The sequence below is a fragment of the Rousettus aegyptiacus genome, unplaced genomic scaffold (genome assembly GCF_014176215.1).
Source record: "Rousettus aegyptiacus isolate mRouAeg1 unplaced genomic scaffold, mRouAeg1.p scaffold_m13_p_10, whole genome shotgun sequence".
NCBI lineage: Eukaryota > Metazoa > Chordata > Mammalia > Chiroptera > Pteropodidae > Rousettus > Rousettus aegyptiacus.
Window position 1 is genome coordinate 97,054,263 of NW_023416285.1, and position 18,851 is coordinate 97,073,113.

The following is an 18,851-nucleotide window of genomic DNA, read 5'->3' on the forward strand; positions in this document are numbered from 1 at the left end:
GTCTTCCACTGCACCTGCCAGTCATTACGGTGACACTGGAAGTCTGCTGGGACTCTCTCTGAGACCAGTGAGACGTGTCGGAAGCGTCGGTAACTCGGGCACGACACGCTGGGATCATTTAAGATCTCGGAAGGGGTTCGCTTAAGGGATGTGTACTTTGTTTCTCAAAAAATACCTTATGCGTGCCACTTTACAGAAATTTTGGAAATATAAGCATGCTCGCTTCTAGAACACGACTTTTGTTCATGTGCTTATGTGTATATATGCATGTGCTATATGTATAAGTATAGGATATATATATATATGCAAATTTTGAAGTTCATTCATCCTTTTGAATGGGGTTTGTCACAGATTTTTTTAATAAGAAACCACCAACTCGTACCTCAAACCACCCTTCCTAATCGAGTGTGAATTTTCTAATGACTCTTCCCTTGCTTACCCAGCAAGGTAGATAAGCGATCGAAGTCTATAATTTCATATCCTTATTTGCTCGATAAACCATAGTGCTAAGTGACCGCAGAAAAAAGTGTCAAGAAGTACAACACAATGATGCATATACAGAGTTGTTTTGCCTTTTTCAGGGGAAGTGGCCAGGTCAGGGTGGGCTGTGAGCCTATCCAGGTGCAGGACCTTTGTCGCTTTAGAGCTAAAGTGGCCATGGTTTTAGGAAAGCTTATCATGTGATTTCTGTCTCAGTACGGTCTTTGCAAAGTGGGAGGTTGGTTTAAGCCAGGACACAGAAGTCTTTGCAATTGATCATGCTTCGTCCCCTGGGAACTCATGTCAAGTAAACCGGTGTTATTGCTGGCGTAAGTGGTGACCTATGCGAGCGTAGGAATGGTCTTGGTGGCAGCGAGGCAAGTGGAAGTATTATGAGGACTCTCTCATTCACTCAATTCTCCAAAAAACTCTCTAGAACCTCTCGTTCCCCTTTTCCGTAGGAAATACGAAAATGAATAGGACGGTCTTGAGCCTTAAGAGATTTATGACTTAGTAAGAGGAAGAAAGGCAGAGATATAATACCAGTAGTACAAGCATGAGATCTGTGGGAGCAGGAGGCTATCAGAGAAGGCTTCGTGGAGGTGGCGTGCAAGAAGAGCCCCAAGGGACTAGCAAGCGTCCAAAAGTGAAAATCCCAGCTAGAGAGGGTCGTATGAGCTAAGACACCGCAGAGCGTTAGGGAATGGCACGTGGTTTGCTGTGGCCCCCAGCGCTGGGTAAGGACATGAAGATACTGGGAATTAAGGCTGGGAAGGTAGGATACGGCCAGATGAACGACCCGAGGCCTTGGATAACAAGTTAAAAAGATTTCAACGCCATTCGGTAGGAAGCAAGAAACGACCATTTATAGGGTACCTTCTATGTGCCAGATATAGGCCTCCTTCTAATCTTTGCAATGACTTTGCAATGTGGACCTCGCGCACCCACTAGGTGAAGCAGAACCCAAAACTCAGAAGTCACGCAGGCGGCGGCGGGGCGGGGGGCTCACACCCAGGTCTCCCGGCTTGTGCTCCATCTGCCCTGGTCACTGCGGACAGGGACAGGGCTCTCTGGAGCGGACACGAGCACGGCGTGGGGGGAGTTCGGGGGCGCAGGCAGGCCCGAAGGCTCTGGGGGTAGTCCAGCTCAGAGGCGCACGAGGGCTTGGGGGTAAAGACGACGAAACAGGCTGTGTTTCTGGGGTGACATGTGGCTTAGGAACCACCCCGGGGCAAAAACTGAACTCATCTCAGACTTTTTCTTCCAAGAAGCCAGTCTTAAAATAACAAGTCTTTTTCATTCCTTACGGGCAAGAAGTCTCTAACGAAATCGAACAGACTGTCAAACAGATGCGATTTCTAGCTGATTCATAAGGCGGATTTTCATTCTGAAAATTTCCAAAGCCACTATTTAAAATCGTGGCGGGCTTCAGGGGATGTATTAATCAACTTGGGTGTTTTTAGTCTCTATATTACTAGGTCCTAGGATGTGATTAAAAAGAGAATTCTCCTCATATTACCAATACAGCACGTTATTGAAGTCATCTTTCTCAGAAGTGGGGAAATTCTGAGAGTTTATCTACAGCCTTGATCACCTTCCTTTTATTCTAGGAATTCTGTGATCAAATCTTCATCCCCTAGACTAAAAAAAGCAAAACAAAACAAAACACAAAATACATATGTAGAAAAACAACATGAAGTGTGGAAACCCATTAAGATGGTATTTCTGTCTGACTATTCCTTCTTGTAAAAAGTGCTGCCCACAGTGGAATTCCCCACCTTCTCCTTGGCCGCTGAAACGCAAAATGTTGAACTCCTCACGTTTCATTGTTCGGTTTCCCTAGATTCCCAAACGCTATCACTGCCCGTGACGTGGCTCATGTCTGAGACAAGGCTTTGGTCCGCACAGGATGGACCTTGTAGAGCTGCCGCTAACAGAGGTGCGAGAGAACTGCTCCCACCTCTGGTCAGTTCGCGATGGTGGTAAAGGACTGTGGGTCCACTGCCCAGCCCACCACTCGAGCCCTCTTGCATCTCGACGAGACGTGTTCTTAGCCTTCCTTGCCTAACGCTGAGTATTCTGGGTACTTCCGTGCAGCTTCTTGTGGAAGTCATTCCCCTAACAGCCAGAGTCGCCTGTGAGTCAGGCTTCCCCTCACCACGGTGGCCATTCGGGTTTAGTTTCCCCGTTCCTCTCACCACTGGCTGATGATCGGCGCAGGTCCCTTAGGGAGTGGGACGTGTCACCTGAGGTCAGTGGAGAGAAGAATTGGGGGGAATTGAACTTTGCGGGGAGCTGATGGAGGCCAAGGCACCTCCTAACAAACAGTGTTGGGGGACTAAAGGGAAGACATGTGAGGAGTGTGACTTTTGACAAATGTCTATACCTCCTCGGGCCTCAGTTTCTCTCTGTAAAATGAGACAGTTGATAGAGATGACTTTGAAGCCCTTTCCGGTTCTTTCAGTCTATGCCAAGCATTCTGAAAAGAAAATGAAATGAGCTCTGTTTTAACGGCATTTTCAAGCTGGGAAGCTTTGGGGTGAAAAAGTCTCCACGCTGAAGACACACACGGCAGGGTTTAGGTGAAGAGATCTCCGGGCGTCACAGTCCCAAAACTGACACCTCATTGTAGGTTATTTCCAGCTGTCCCCACTGCGCTCAGGTGTGACCCACTGCTCCCGTCACTGCCGTGGTCGTGAGGGTGGAGGGAGAACGCCACCAGCTGCCGGCGAGGACCCTTTGCTTGTCTAAGGAATCTTTGCCTGAAGCCACTTCCTCCTTTCGCACGGGCAAGGTCTTACATGCCCGGGAATCTATGTCTCGTCTCTTTACCCCAGGCCATTCCCTGTGAGAGGAGGAAAGAGAACCTTAACTCAATCGATTGCTTCGAAAAGTCACCAGCGCCCACCCCTGCACACGGAGACTGTCCGGCCGTGTCTGAGGCGGACGCGGAGGGCTGTGGCCGGCGGCCGGCCGGCAAGGGAGAGCGGGTGGAGCTCTGGGCGCCCCCAGCCCGCCCGCTTTGGCCCTCCTCTGCTGCTCTTTTCACATTTTTCAAATCCCAAAGCACCCGGATCACGTATCCGTGTGGAATCTTGGCTTTAGGGCAGGTGTGTGGCTTTAATCCACTGTCGGCGCCCCCAGCCCCAAATATTTTTTGGGGGGATCAGTGAGAAACGTGAAGGGAAGCAGAATTCCTGCGGGAAGGTGACTGGGGCTGGGTGAGGGGAAGCCACTGAGAAGGTAAAAATCTGAAGCCCGGGAAGACCTCCGATTGCTGTATCTGATGTGTTAACATCCATCATTATGAATAGAGAGGACGAGACACAGGAAGTCGCCGTCCCTGGTAAGGGACCTGTCGTTGGCTTGGGGAGGGCCACCCACGAGACCTGGGTGTCTAGATGGGACAGCAAGGAGAAACCGAGGACGCCAGCCGAGCGGGAAAGTGGCGAGGCCAGGACCGGCGGCCAGGCCTCTCTCTCCACCTGTCTGTACACGGACCCCCGGTGACATGCGCCCGCCCATCCATCGCACTGTGGGATCACTGAGACGAAGGCGGTCACAGTCCGTGCCCCTAAAATGCTTTTGCCTCAACCATGGAGACAAAACATCTGCTCGGTGAGTCTTATCTCAAAGACGGACCAGGGGAGCCAAGGGCGTCTGCCAACGCGCCAACGACCCATCACTGACCCCCCCCCCAACAACGGGGCTTTCAAATAAGTCACCCATTTAGGGGAAAGCAGTAATATAATCGTTTCTAGGTATTTTAGATATTTTCCACTCTAAAATTACTCAGATGAGTTTTGGCTGTCTGACTTTGTTTAAAGGTCACTCTGGGACTTGCTTTCCATCCCTAAAAAAATCAGGTCCCACCGGGCAATGTGTCATGGTGGCGGGACCCAGCACCACGCACGTTAAGCACACGGCTGGGGGGCTGTAACAAGTGGTATCTGAGCCCCGCCCCACCCAGTGTGTGCACTGAGCAAAATGGCTAATGATCCTCTGATTTAAAAAAAGTAAAAACTGAAACTTTTGCTCATACCCAAAGCACCTGAGCGATGCTCATTTTGCTTTCATCCTCTGGTGTCCACAGGTAGAGTTCCTTCACACAGTAGGTCGCTGGCTCGGCGTCGCCAGGGCCACATGACACCTCTGGGTTAACAGTCAAGAAGTCCAAGGTCTTAGTTCTCCACACTCAGAGTTTGCAGCTAACCCAGCCCCACTTGACCGCACGCTTGCAGCTAGGGCCCACGCCTGTACCCTGCCCCCCCGCCCCCAATTAATGGGGCTTTTGAGCAGCAACTTCGCCTGCAGCCCCGACCCAGGAATCCTGCCTGCAAAAGGGCTACGGCCCAAGAAAACTAAGGCACCAAAGTGCGGGTAGCACGTGCAGGGGCGGCCGGAAGGTCACCTTGCTGGGACGAAGGTGGGCGGAAGGGGTGCGGTGACGGGCCCGCCCCCCTGAGGAAGGCGAGGGTCAGAGGAGGGAGATGTGCTTCCTGGGTGGCCTCCTCCCCTTCCAAGGCACGCCCCTGCACCCCTCATTCCAGAGGCTGGTGTCAGACCCAGAGCAGTCAGGTACTTCCCCCACCAAAAAAAAAAAACAAGAAGAAGAAGAAGAAGCACATTTCTAAAGAATAAAAAGAAATCTCTAAGGAGCATGGAAAATTGACTAGTTTCCACCAGGCCCTGTAGTGCCAGAGGAAAGCGAGCCGACCAGAGGCTGAGAACTGGAAAACAGGCCGGTTCAGGCGAGCCGGGGCACGGACTCGGATACCGACACCCGGTGATTTTCTTTGTGGCGTCTTCGCCTCAGGCTGGTTCCGAGAAACATTTTAAATTGTAACGATAATAACAACAGCGAATACTGAGAACCTATCTGCTATCTTTCGGGTAATTGTGGGAAAACAGTGTTACTCCAGCTAACCCTCAAAATAAGGCAGGCCTTGTTATGACCCCCATTTTACACCCGGCAGACTGAGGCCCATGGAGGGTAAATTAGCTGCCGGCTGTATCACGCGACTAGGATCTGAGCCCGGCGGTCTCACCCCAGAGCCTGCATTTTTGACTCATTCTCCCAAACTACGGCTCAAGCTCAAAGATACGTGTGTCGGGTTAATGAAGAAGTTTATTTTTACTGTTTTTAAACGTCGGCTATGTCCCACTGCTCCTGGGGCCTTGCATCAATTAACAGACCTGTGCCCACAGAATCCAAATCTCGACGTCATGGAGCTGTCCCTTAGGCCATTCGAGGGACTGACCTCTAAAGGCCCATGGCGTCCCCGGAGTCTTCGATTCTCTGAGTCTCGCTCTTCCCCTCGAGCGCTCCTTTCACCCCTCAGAGAAGAGCCTGGGGTGTCTTTCTGCCATTTGAACTTGCTTCAAAGAAAGCGCTTTGGTTAGGCGAAGTCTGCCCCAGCCACCCACAAGACAAAGGAAATTCTGAGCAGCTCCCGGCATGAGTCAACCGCGCCGCGCTCAGGAATTGCCATCTCTGCCCACGGAATCACCCACTCTTTTCTGTTTGGGACCGAAATAGATACCTCCTTCAGAAGCCATGCTGCTTTCTGTGTTCTCAGCAACAAACGCCCAAGCCGAGGCCAGGCGGGGCCGGCGGCGGGCTGTGGGGGCTGCCTCTGCCGCCGTGAAAAGTGCTGGCGAGGTAGGCCGGGCTGGCCGGATGGGGCGAGGGCCGGGCAGAGGAGGGAAGCCGCAGGGCGGCTGGGGCCGGTCCTGACGGCGCCGGGCTTCCGGCCGTGTGTTCACTCCTTTATCCGCTCATTCGGCAAATACAGCTACCGGGTGCCGGGGACGAGGGCAGCGATGGACGACCCCAGCCCGCGGCCGCCGCAGCCCACCGCGCAGCGGGAGAGGGACACGCGGCGTGGGGAGCCACGCGCGGGATGGGGGTGCGGGCGTCAGGTGGAGATGTTCCCGACATCTTCACTCACTAACCGCCTCCTGGTGACGCCAACGTTTGCGACAGGAAGGAGGGCGGGGAGCGTCGTTTTGTCATTGCGAATGCCCAAAGCGATCGATGCAAGTCAAGCACCCCTTATTGTGAATCTGGAGGGATACAGACAGAGGATGTGCGGAGGCTTTTCTTTTGCTTAAGAAAGAGAAAGCGGGGACGTTTCGGGAGGGAGTATTTGGGTGGGAGTATTTACAGCCCTTTCAGAATGAACCGTTCGATCGCTCCCACGGCCCCCGAGTGGTTTAGAAGGTTGTTTATAGACTGAGCTGACCTAGGGCTGCACCCCCCAGCTGTGTGCGAAGCACCCCGCCCCCCAGCCCCGTCCTACACACCCCTCCGCCTAGTCGGGGCGGTTCACGTGATTCACATACTTAAAAGCAAGGCAACTGGTGTTTCTTTAAGAAAAAAAAAAAAAAAGTGTTTCGTTTCGCAAAATGAGCCCATTGGAGCACATTGGCCCACCTCCTTGGCGAGAGATCAGTTCGTGATACCAAGGCAAGGGCGGAGGAATCATTTCTAAGAGTCGCGCTTGAAGTCCCCAAAACATAGGTTGACGTCAGCTTCTTCCTGTCTCGGCGCTCTGTGAGTTTCCCGGGAGTTTTCTTTTTCTTTTCTTTTTCTTTTCCTTTTTTTTTTTTTTTTGGGGGGGGGTGATGACTTTACACGCGCCCGCACGTCTGACATCTCCCCCGCCTGCAGCCAGGGCTGCCTCAGCTTCCTCTGCTGGCGACACCGGCAGAGCCTCAAACCAGCCGCGCACCTGTGCGGTGGGACCTGTTTCCGGCCCCCGTGGTGGCGACGCCGCTGTTCAGAGCCCGATTCAGAACCAGAGGACCTTCGTGCAGAGAAAACCCCTCATTTTGAGTGAGAAGCGAGACAAGCAGCTACCAGCACGGCAGCCCCGAGGTTTTGTAAAAGGGCGGTTTCCTCGCACTTTCTGCTCACGCCCGGGAGAGCGGGCGGTGCGGCCGCCGGTTCGCCCCTCGGGCCTGGGCGCTCAGTCATTTCGCCGTTTATTTCGTTTATTTCACTTTCGGCTTTCACTGCCTTCCGCCCGGCCGGCCGCGAGTTTCGAGTTTCGCCCTCGCAGGCCCCTGTGGCCCGGCTGCGCCTGCGCGGGCGCCAGGGCGACCCGGGCGGCCGAGCCAGCTGCCTGGCTCCTCGTGGGGCGGTGGCGACTGCAGACCCCGCGCTGCGGGGGCGCGGAACCCCCGCCGCAGCCCCACGAGGCGGGCACCACGGTTCTCACGCGCAGGTGGCAGAGGAGGAGGCTGAGGTCGCGGGGCCCAGGCCCGGGAACGGGAACGCGGCGGCGCGGGGCCACCTGCTCCCTCCGGCGGCGCGGGGCCACCTGCTCCTTCCGTGTTCACGGACACGGAGCGAGCTGACGGCAGGTGCAGCTCCTTCTGCGCGCTTGAAGTCACTCTCTGATCCGCCCCCAAGTTACTCTCCCCTGAGGGCAAAGTTCATGACGACTTTTCTCTGATCTGAGAGCTCAAATCGTGTCCCACCACCGCCTATGGGACGCACTCCCCTGCCTGGCGTCGGACAGTCTAGCCTGGGCGTCCGCGTGGCCTCCGCACAGGGGCGCCCGGGCGGCGTGCACCCCAGCCGGCAGCTCGCCTCCCGCCCTGCAAACGCCACTTCTTCCCCCGTTACTGGAATGGCCTTGCGCGTCTCATCCGCCCCCTTGGAGCCCTGCCCAGGTGGGAAGCTTCCTGCGGGGGCGGAAAGGGCTCAGGGGTTAGGGACCTGCAGGCTTGATTCAGATCCCACCCCTGAGCCCCGCCGACGGCGGCGGCTCAGCGCGGCCCCCGCGTGCGCATGCGCCGCAGGGTGGCGGGCTCTGCCGCGAGACGGGTCGCGGTGGCCCGGGGGACGACAGCAGACCGAGGCCAGGGGAGGGTCTTCCCGGAGCAGTGCGGGAGGCCCGCGGGACACGCAGGCGCCCGGACGCTGGGCCCTGGAGCAAGGGCGCGGCCAGAGACGGGCGCCCCGGGAGTCCCCGGAGCTGCTCACGGTCCCGCCGGCCGGACGCTCAGGTGCGCGGCGGAGACGCAGACGCGGCGGGGCCCTGCCCAGGACAGGCGCCGTTCCAGCCCGAGAGGGACGGAAGGCCGCCGAGTGGCCTCGGGCAAGGGACGGACGGGGCCTGGGCTCCGGGCTGTCGCTGGCTCCACCGTGCAGGGCCGAATGATCCACGGGGAGGGCGGGGGCGGAGCGGACCCCAAAGCGCGGAGCCGGGCCGCGGGGCTGTCAGGTGACGGCGGGCGGCGGGCGGGCTCCTGAGCCCCGTGGGCGCCGGTTGCTGCGGGTGTGAAACGCGAGCGGCCTCCCCGCCCCGGGGGCTGCAGGGCGGCCGGCGCTGAGGCCGGGACGTCGCAGGCGCCCAGGGACCGGGGCCTGCTGGACGCCTCGGTGGCGCGGCCGGAGGCCCGCGAAACGTCCAGAACCGCCCCCCCCCCCAGGCCTGCTCTCTCTCCCCTGTGTTGGCGCCACCCCCCTCCCCCAGCCCCGGACACCTGGGCAACCCTTGTTCCTTCCTCTCACTGGTCCCCTGGGCGCGATCGAGCCCCGACCCCTGGTGCCAGCCCCTGCGGGCCCCGGGAGGCCGAGAGGGGCCGGCGTGAGTGACGCGCGCCTGGCACGCGGTGGCCGAGACGCCTGGGCGCGGCGGGCCCTCCGTGCGGCCGAGCGGAGCGACAGGGGGGCTCTTCGGCCCCTTTTCAGCCCTGTCCTTCTGTGGCTGCATAAACACCTGCCCTGCGGGGGAGGGAAGAGCGACCGCGCTCCCTCAGCACGCCGACCAAGCCACTTCGCCTCCCAAGGGCACCGCGGGCTACACTCGTCGGGTCCGTTCATACGCGGACCGAAGGTGGGGGTCCGGGGCGAGGAGGGAGCGGTACCTAGTTCCCGCCGTAATCAGCACATCCTCGATGCCGACCGCTCGCGGCTTCTGCGCGCAGAGCACTTCCCAGCGCATCGCCTAAGGGGTCTCAGGTCCCCACGTCCTAGGAAAACGCGGCCCCCTGGGCTTAAATGCTGTGAGCAGCCCCATGTGCAGGCCCGTCGCGGGATTGTCACCTGCGGCCACGTGGCCTAACGCTGAGATGTTGAAGAGAACAGCTCCGGCTTACTGAAATGACCAGACACCCTGATTTCGTGCGTGGGCCAAGAATTCGTGTGAGGCACGGTGGTGTGCAGCCGGTGTCTAAAGGCAGCTCTGGGGAACAAGGATGCTGCCCCCCACCCCCAGCGCAGCCTTTCGGTGGGCTTCTCTGAGGCCGGTCTGGGGAGAGCAGGAGCCTTTGCTGTCAGCTGCCTCCGCCCCACCCTGTGCTCCGCCCCAGCTCTTTCTGGCAAGGCCTCTGTGTCCTCCCACGGCAGAGCTGAGGGAGGGAGCCCCCTCTCCAGGGACTCTAGAAGGGCACGAATCCCGCCCCTGAGCCTTCACCCTCGTGACCGCCTCTGAGCCTAAAGGCCCGCCTCCCAGCCTGTCGCTGGGGACAGGAGGGTGTCGGCATCCGGATTTGGGGGGATGCAGACGTTCGGTCCACATGGTATACACTTGTGTCCTCTTGAAAGCGGGGAGTGGCTCGGAGGGAGGGGGACAAGCAGCACGTGGGGGAGACGGGTGTGGAGCTGCGGGACGGGGGCGGCTGACGGCGGCAGGTGACCGGGGTCATCCCAGGCTCTGCACACGTGGATTCGCTGTCCCAGACACAACCTGCACCCCGGCTCCACGGTGTCGCATGGCTCCCTCCCGCTTCCTCCCTTTTCTTTGTTTCTCTCTGGTCTAAGTTTCCACGGGGCATTGGGCGTCCTCTGCACCCGTCTGGGGCGCTTCGGAATCTCCGTGGAACCTGTCGCGATGCAGTTGACAACCCCGTGGGCTCGGCGCCGAATTTTGCAGAGGGGCTGGCGGTGGATTCACCCCCACAGCACATTCACGTGGAAGATGTTATTCCGTCCCAAGAAACAGGTTTCAAAGATGTGAAGGAAGACTGCTTTTAGATTTCAGAGAAAGAACGGCGTGTATTTCTATTCTACTCCCTTGTTTTTCTAATCTGGCAACCCTTTAATTTTCATCGGATTGGCATTCCGTGGTGAACCTGTGGCTTCCAAGGGCAGAAAATAACCAGTCCCAACGTGTCACTTGCAGAAGCGTTTGAGATCCCAAACCATGACAGCTTTAATTTAGAGACAGCTGCTGGGAGGGACGTTTTTGGTCCTCTGCTTCCTTTCTCTTTCCCATGGTAAAGGGAGAATAACTGGACCCCCACCCCACCCCACCCCTTTTATTCTTGGCAATGAGCGTGGACTGAGGCACAGTTGTTCTCCAGAAGTGGCCGACCCCAGGAGTTCCTCATCCTTGGGATGCAGAAACTCTGGCTGCCGGACCCACCAGGCCTCAGTTACTGCGGCTCAGGTGACACACGCGGCCCCCGAGGACGGGAGCCGACCACTGCGGGGCGAGCCCAAACGCTCCGCGGCACCCTCCCGCAGACCGCGCGGCCTCCCCTCTCGGTCCCCTGCGAGTCAGCGCCTTTTCCCCGGTGACAGGAACGTCCCTTGACCCGTACCCCTGGCCCCGGCCCTGTGACGCCAGACTAGGCTTCTGCCACATCCCCCTCAGCACTTAGCCTTGCTGCACAAAGATGAATCTTTGTCAGAACGAGTGAATTAAAAAGCAGCGTTACCCATTCTCCCCGTCAGCCATTCGGCGCCTACTGCTGCCCGTGTGGATGATGTTGCTTGAATAAATTACAGGCGACGCGGGCATCCGACAGTGACCAAAAGTGACTGAAGGGGTTCGAGCTAACCTGTGGTGGCCTGGTTGGCAGTAATCAGGAAACTGGCCCTATTTTCGTAGATCTGAAATCCATCATAAACGGTTCATGCGAATGTAGGTGGGAGGGAGGAAGCGAATATAAAATTCTCATAAATAGTTCTTAGAAGATGAATTCAGAAGAAACCCCATTTCCTCGTTCCGACACAATCGAGCTTTAAGTAACTGACATTTTGAGTATTTTTTTTTTCCAGCTCACAAAGTAACTTTACATATTTTAGCATTTGGTCCTAAAAACCACCCTGCTCGAGAGGTAATGATAGCGACAAACAGGATTTGTGGGGCATTTTACAGGTTCTAAGATCTTTTTATTTACATGATATCCACTGATACATGCTCTGGCATTCATAACCTTGCCGTTCACACTCCAGCAAGACATTCTGCGTATAGTCCCCTGAACACCACGTGCTCGCTCTCTGCCAGGTGACCTATTCTGCCCACCTGACAGGTGAACCCCCATTCACCCTTCAAACTCGGGACAGGCCGGAGCAGCCTTCCCCGTGCCTCACGGACAGGGGCAGGGTTCCGTGCCGGCCACCATCTCAGGAGGCCTGGAGGAGTGATGGGCAGGCCCAAGGGCCACGGCCCAGGCTGCCCGAGAAGCCGCCACGGTCGCATGCTGCTCAACGGCTCTGAGGGATTTGCCGCCTGCTCTTTGGCTGGCAGACTCCATCCCCAAAGAGAGGCGACGAAATGCGGCCACTGCCTCCCGACGGACACGCAGTCCGTGTCAGACAGACCCACTTCCTGGAACAAAGGGAAAAGAGGAGAGGCCTGGTGTCCTGCACCCAGGGGTGGCATGCAGCGGTGGAGACCACACGACGCTTCCCCTCTAGGCCGTTCGTTCTGCTCCCAGCGCAGTCAGCTCGGTGCTTCGGGATGCTCGCTTGGCAATGTTTTAAAGATAGGTTGAGTGTGTATTGAGTGGGGCAGGGAGATGAAAGGTAGAGAGAAGTCATAAGATGCTTTCGCCCCGACAGGTGTGCAGTTAGGAGGGTGGCGACGTGGAGGTGAGAGAAGGTGAGGGCGAGAGCGTCGCGCAGGTAAAAATGGTGACTCTTGAGCAGTGATCGGGAACGAGGGCAAAGGAGAGCTGGAGTCGAGCGAGGACGCGGAAAGGTCACGCGTGGGCGGCTCAAGGCGCCGGGAAAGTGAGGGTCGTTACGAGAGGCGCGGCCGAGGGGAGAAGGGGAGGGTCGTTTGCGTGTTCGTTTGTTTTTAACTGTTAATTTTGAGATAGCTACAGATTCGCAGCAGTTGCAAATAATAACGCAGAGAGATCCGATTTACCCTTCATTCGGTTTCCGCCGTAACGTTAGCACGATGTCACCACCAGGCAATGGACGCTGACAGCCCATCGATCTTAGTCAGGTTTCACCGACTTATATATATGAAATCGACGTCTTTAGATACACGCGACTTACGTGACTTTATCACACGTGTAGATTCGCGCGGCCGCCACAGTGTCCGTCACGAGGACCCCTCCTGCTGCCCTGTCGTAGCCACCGACCTCCTCCATCCCTCCCAGTCCCTGGCAACCACTAAGCTAGTCTCCATTTCTGTAATTTGCCGTTTTTAAGAACATTTATACAAGGAACCATATAATGTGCAACCTTTGAAATTGTTTTTTTTTTCCCCCAGTGAACATAGGTCCCTTGAGATCCATCTTTCTGCACTCGACTCCCCCGAGACCTCCTTTCTGCATCCCTTGGCTGGCATCACCCTGTAAAGGAGAGATCTCTCCCTCCCCCACCCACCCCACTCCTTTTAAGTTTCACTGTGGATTGCTAGCTCAGGAAATTATGTTATTATTTTATTACTTGCATCGTTGATTCTCTTGGGTTTACTAGATACACTGTCATACAATTTGCAAACGGAGATTGTTTTATTTCTTTTCTTTCCAATTGTTATGCCTCTCCATTTTTTTTTTTTTTTTATCTGATTGCATGGGCTAACGCCTCAATGCAGTGTCAAGTAGAAGATGAACTCGTATCTTTACCTAGGGACAAAGCTCGGAACAGAGCTGCAGTGCCAGAGGATGGCCAGGGGAACAGGTAGGCGGGCACAGCTACATCACCGCTAAGAACATGGGCTCCCGAGCCTAGACCGGGACTGGGGGTCCGACCGCGTGACCTCGCTGGGTGACCTGAGGCGACGCATCAGACCTCTGGGTACCGCGCTCCCTCATTGTAAAAAGTGTCAGTAATAACTATAATATTTAATTCACGGTATCGTTTTCAGAATGAAATTAGTTAATGTGTGGAAGAGGGCTTGGAACAGCTAGCTCTTGGAACTTGATCAGAGCTCAGTCGATGTCAGATTTCTTTTGTTATTTGGAGACCATCGGCACAGAGGTGAGAACTCCTGAGAAAGGACAGAAGGACAAGAGCCGAGGCCACATCTTTGGGAAACCCCTACGCTGAACCCTTCTTACCAATTTTTTTGGCCATGGATTTCTTTGAGACTCTTACGCTGTCATCCTCCTAATTCCAGTCTGATCATGACAAGTTCCCAGAGTGGGGCATCCTACAAAATACCTGACCAGTATCCCTCAAAACTGTCAAAGTCATCAAAAAACGAGGAAAGTGAGAAATGACCGTATCACCTTCTTCGTAGTCGAGAGACGCCGAAGAAGACGTGACGACTAAGTGTAAGTTCGAATCCCGGATGGGATCCTGCAAATGAAGAGAGGTGTTAGGGGAGAAACGAGGAGATCCGAACAAAGCACAAACCTCAGTTAATAATAACGTACCCGCTTCCGTTCCGTAGCTGTGCGGAATGCACCGCACTGACTTCAGATATCCATAATGGGGGAATCGCCGGGCAGGGGATTTATAAGACCAGAGTAAAGCGAACTTTCGGAGGAAGAAAGCCAGGGAGGCAGGGACCACAGGGTGGTGCTGTCTCACCATGATGCCAAAAGTAAAATTCCAGGACGGAGGAGTTAGAGGGACTTTGAGGAGAACGGGAGCCATCGGACTTGGCCGATGGTAGCTTCTCGATGTCCTCTGAAAAAAATGGCTTCAGTGGGAGCAGGAGACGCGGGGGGAGGGGGAGGCCTGGCGAATCACGCACGTGAGATGCCGAATTAGGAGGGAAAGAAGTGAGGGTCGATGCTGGGGAACTTTAGGTGACGGGGGTGCTTATAGGCCGAGGAGGGGGCCTGGTGGGACGGGAGGTGTGGGTGGGAGCAGAGGGCAGAGTGGGGAAGCCAGCCGGGCACCTGACGTCAGCACTGCAGAGGTCGGGGGTGTGCTTTACGAGGGGACGGCTGCGAGGCGTGGAAGGGAAAGTCGAAGCTCAGAAACGAGGGAGAGAGCGGCAGCGAGAAAGGGCAGCGAGGCCAACGCGTCCGCCCGACTGCCGGGCGTCGCCGAGGGTCGGGGTGGCAGCGCCGGCGCAGAAGTCGCGCCTCATCGTTTGACTTCGGGCGCCGGCCCCACACCCCGCCCCCTCCTGCTGTGGCCTCGGACCGAGCTACTCGGACGCTGAGCCCACATTTCCCCTCTGCGAGTGACACTGGAGTTAGGCATGTCACGAAAACTCTTGGGTACCCTTAAAAATAAAAAAAATCCGTGCACCAAAAGCTGATAGAATGATCAAGGCAGTAAATCCCGTCTAAGGATCTTCGGGTTCTCATACACGTCCCCCAGCTCTCAAAGGGAGCCTCGTGTCGCAATGTCCTTGTCCTGGCCTGCCCCCCGGAACTTCCTCCAGGGGCAGGCGACCTTAGGGCTCTGTGCTGACGCTTGGTGCGGGCCTGAACCGAACGGGTCTGCTCTGGCTCCCCGCAACTCGCGCTGTCGCCTTTGGCCTACCCGTCCGTGCCTAGGGTTGGGGCGGGGGGTGCTTCTGACCCCCTCAGACTCCAGGACACTCTCTCCACCGTCCTTCCGCCGCGCACGAGTCATCGCTTCCTACTGGGAAGTCACGTCCCTTCGCATGCCTGTCCTTTCTCCTTTCCTCAATGATCAAGACCTCTGGGGCAGAGGTCACGGCGTCGTTTTTTTGGGGAGCATCCTCCTGGGTCATGAATACTCAGAAAACAGTCGTCGGGTGAATCGTCCGTCAGGGATGGAGATGAGTTCGCATCATCCATCAGAAACAGCATGCCGTGACCAGATAAAGCAGAAGGGGAAAATGTCGAGTATAAATACACTCGGATAGTAGCCGACACTGCACCTTCGTGGCATTTTACGTCTCTGTAACTCTGTGCTAGTTGGTAAAATTCATTTATATTTATCTTAATATGATAGCTGTCTAGGATGTAAGTTCCGTGAGGGCAAGGGCCCATCTTTGTCCTTCGCCCTAACCCCAGACCTCAGCAAGGGCTCGACACGTAGTAGGTTCCGCGTATGGTCTACTGCGGGACAGTCCACTATCAGTCATAAAGGGGTCAAGTCCTGTCACTGATGCCCTTCAAAGGGAGCCACTGTCACAAACCCATCAGCTTGTAATAATTACCTCTTTCCTGGGTTTCAAAGCGATTTTTGTTTCTTTTTAAAACAGCCAGAAGGGATTCACTCTGCTGTGGGGGGAGGGGGGATTTTTTTCCCTTCTTTTCTCCGTTTTCCTATCACAGCCTCTGGGTACGGCTTCTCCCAGGAAAAGGGCTCCTGAGCATCTTTTTCTTGTGTGGAGCTGGAGCAAATTACTAGGGGCAACCATCCCCCGCTCCTTTCTGTTTTTCAAAGAGAAAGAAAACAGGTTTATTATTGAAGAAGCATTACGCGGGCACGAGGTGTGTGTGTCAGGCAGCCGGTAAGGAAACCACAAAGGCAGAAACCTCGCCTTTCCGCGTAGCCAGACAGATGCGGGCCCCTGCATACACGTTAGCGAGATAAAGGAGAGACAATTGTCCCCTCGATGCCGGAACAGAAAAATCTCCCCTCGTTTCTTGAACTTCTCTTATGATGCTCTGGAGACCTGCTGATTTCATCTGAAGTCTTTCTTTTGGCGTCGATTGGATCTAGTATCCACTCGTCGAGTTTGCCTCGAGCCCGAGTTGAATTAGTCGTTACTAGCCGTTCGGGGCGTCCTGTCCCCCACCAGTCCGTACGACGGGCCCCTCGTTATCATTTCCTTCTCTGTCCTCTTCATCTAGACTTGCATTTTCCCAATAAACACCCCCAGTTTGCCTTCGACTCTTCCAACAACCGTATAAATGTCCCGTGTGTGCTTGAAAAAAAAAAAAAAAGAAGCGAATTCTGCTCTCGTCGGAGTAGTTTTCTAAAGTGGTTCGTTACATCAATTTTGTTGATGATGTTGATCGATTTTTATATGTCCCTACTGATACTTTTCGTCTGCTTGATTTATCAACTCCAAAGGAAGACTTGGTTAAAACCTCTCATTATGAGGATTTATTGGTAAATTTATCCTTGTCATTATTTGCTTCATATATTTTGAAGCCATGTTATTTGTACCTACAAGGAAAGGGTTTTTATGTTTTCCTGGTGTTTTGTATGTTTCGAAGCTGTGTTGGCTTTAACAGTTTGTGCTGACTTCCGGATTTCTATTACTGCTTTCGCCTGTAAGTCTGGTATTAATTAATATGACTTTTTTTGGAATCATAATTGCCCATTCTTTTTAAGGCTCACACGTCCAGAGCCCTCATGCTTTAAGCATGTCTCTTACAAACATCACATAACTTAAAAATTTTAATTATTTTTTGTTTAACTGCAGTTAGTCCATTTATATAGGTTCTCATTGCCGATATGTTTGGATTGATTCTCACTATCTTATTTTCTCTGAATTTAAATTCTCTGATTTTTTTCCCTCTCTTCTTTTGTCTTAAACAAGTTTGTACTCAGTTCCATTCTTTTCTCTTTACTAGTTTTTAAGGTATTCACCTTATTGTCAGAAATTTAACGTGTACCAGGACTTTACAACATTCACATTTAATCAATATCATAACCCTCCTTCCAAACAATAAATAACCTCAGAACACTTTAACTCCATCCATCTTCAGACTTCCAGGGTTTTAGTTTTACCTTGATGTCTTTTAACTGCACAAAACAGACATTTTGACTGTTTTCTACAGTCAACATTGACTCGGATTTACTTGCAAACTTATCTTTACCTTTGCTTACCATCTCTTTCTGCAACTCATACTTTCCTTCTGGGCTCATTACCTTTCTTTTTGAAATATATCATTAGAACAAAGTAAGGTGGTAGGGACCAACCAAAATGCGTTAGTAGTGACAATTAATGTGAATGGACCAAACTCTGCAGTTAAAAAAATTAATGGAAATCCAAAGGCCACTTAAGATTGGCAAAAGTTCAATGCACCAGAAAGATATACACCTGTATGCAACCGATAACGTGGCTTTGAAACATATAAAACAAAAATCGACAAAACTGGGATAAGATTGCAAACCCGGAGATGCCGGCTCATCTAATTCTAGCCTCCACGTCATCTGACTTGTCGTCACCCCTACCCGAGGCTTCTTGAAATTTCCTCAGTCCGGTCTGCCGATTCCCAAGTGTCTGCCATGTTCATGTTCAATCCATCTGTCGAGTCCTTTATTTCATCTATTTCGACCAATCTCTAGGTTTCCTTCTTCCCGCCTCATGCTTTCCACGTCCTCCCTCATCCCTCTCAGGACGTTAAAACCTTATTAAACATTTTCACTTTCTCCCATCTGGTGATTCTTTGGCAGGTGTTGGCTTCTCTCGGTTTGCTGTTCTTTCTTTCCTGATGGTGGCCGTCCTCGCTGGTTTTGTGTGTTTTTTTTCCCCCTTCTGAGATCATTCCTCCTGGGGATACCGACCCAGATGGCCTGGGGGAAGGGACAAAGCGTGGCCGCCAGATGCGGCCAGACGGTGAATTCGGGACTGGCAGGGCGCAGGACGTTCTTCAGGCCACAGCGGTCTCTCGTTACCATGTGAGCGGCCGCGGCCCGACCCTCACCCCCAGGCAGCCTATCCGCAGAGAAGAGGATGCTCTTCCCCTCTGCCCGAGAGCCGTCTGTCTCGATGGGTAAACACTTTCCCTGCTGCTGGTGCTGGGCTGGTTGCTGATTTTCTGCCGTAAAGAGGTGATAGAGAAGCAAGCGTCAGGGAGAGATAAGGGTGCTGTTGAAAACTGTCCCCCAAAGCATAGCTCCCCCTGCATCATGGCTGCCTCAGGTCTCCACACACACACACACACACACACACACACACACACACACACACACGCAAGACCCAACACCTTCCATCAGGTTGACGCTCGTTTCTCAGATCTCTAAACAGCCCTTTTGCTCCTGGGTCACTCCGGGCTGGGTTTGTGGGAAGAAGCTAGAATTTCCTGCCAATTTCCTGCTGTGTCAGGCAGCACAGAGCCCCCTTCAAAGGGCCAGAGTCGTATTTACACATCATCCACACAGATTTAGAGACGTTAGCTGAAGCAAGCACGGCACCGAACGTAACGGATTCTTTTGAAAAACCGCCGCGCCTGACTCGTGGGGCCTGTTCTAGTCCTATGCCATCCCCGGCGAGTGCAGGAGGGCCACCCGTCCCAGAAACTGAGGAGCACGACTAATCCTCGCGTGGCGTGACCTAGGGGGG

General features: G+C 54.4%; 1 protein-coding gene and 1 long non-coding RNA gene across 2 annotated transcripts in view; one reads left to right on the forward strand and one right to left on the reverse strand.

Moving 5' to 3' along the window:
• The window catches only part of IL2RA (interleukin 2 receptor subunit alpha), a 39,228-nt gene that overhangs the window by 588 nt on the left and 19,789 nt on the right, over positions 1 to 18,851 (forward strand). The window lies entirely within an intron of this gene.
• LOC118608710 lies at positions 358 to 6,668 on the reverse strand. The gene is made up of 3 exons (XR_004953164.1): positions 6,024 to 6,668; positions 4,523 to 4,632; positions 358 to 3,325 (listed from the first exon to the last, which is right to left on the reverse strand). It is a non-coding gene; the product is annotated as an uncharacterized LOC118608710 (long non-coding RNA).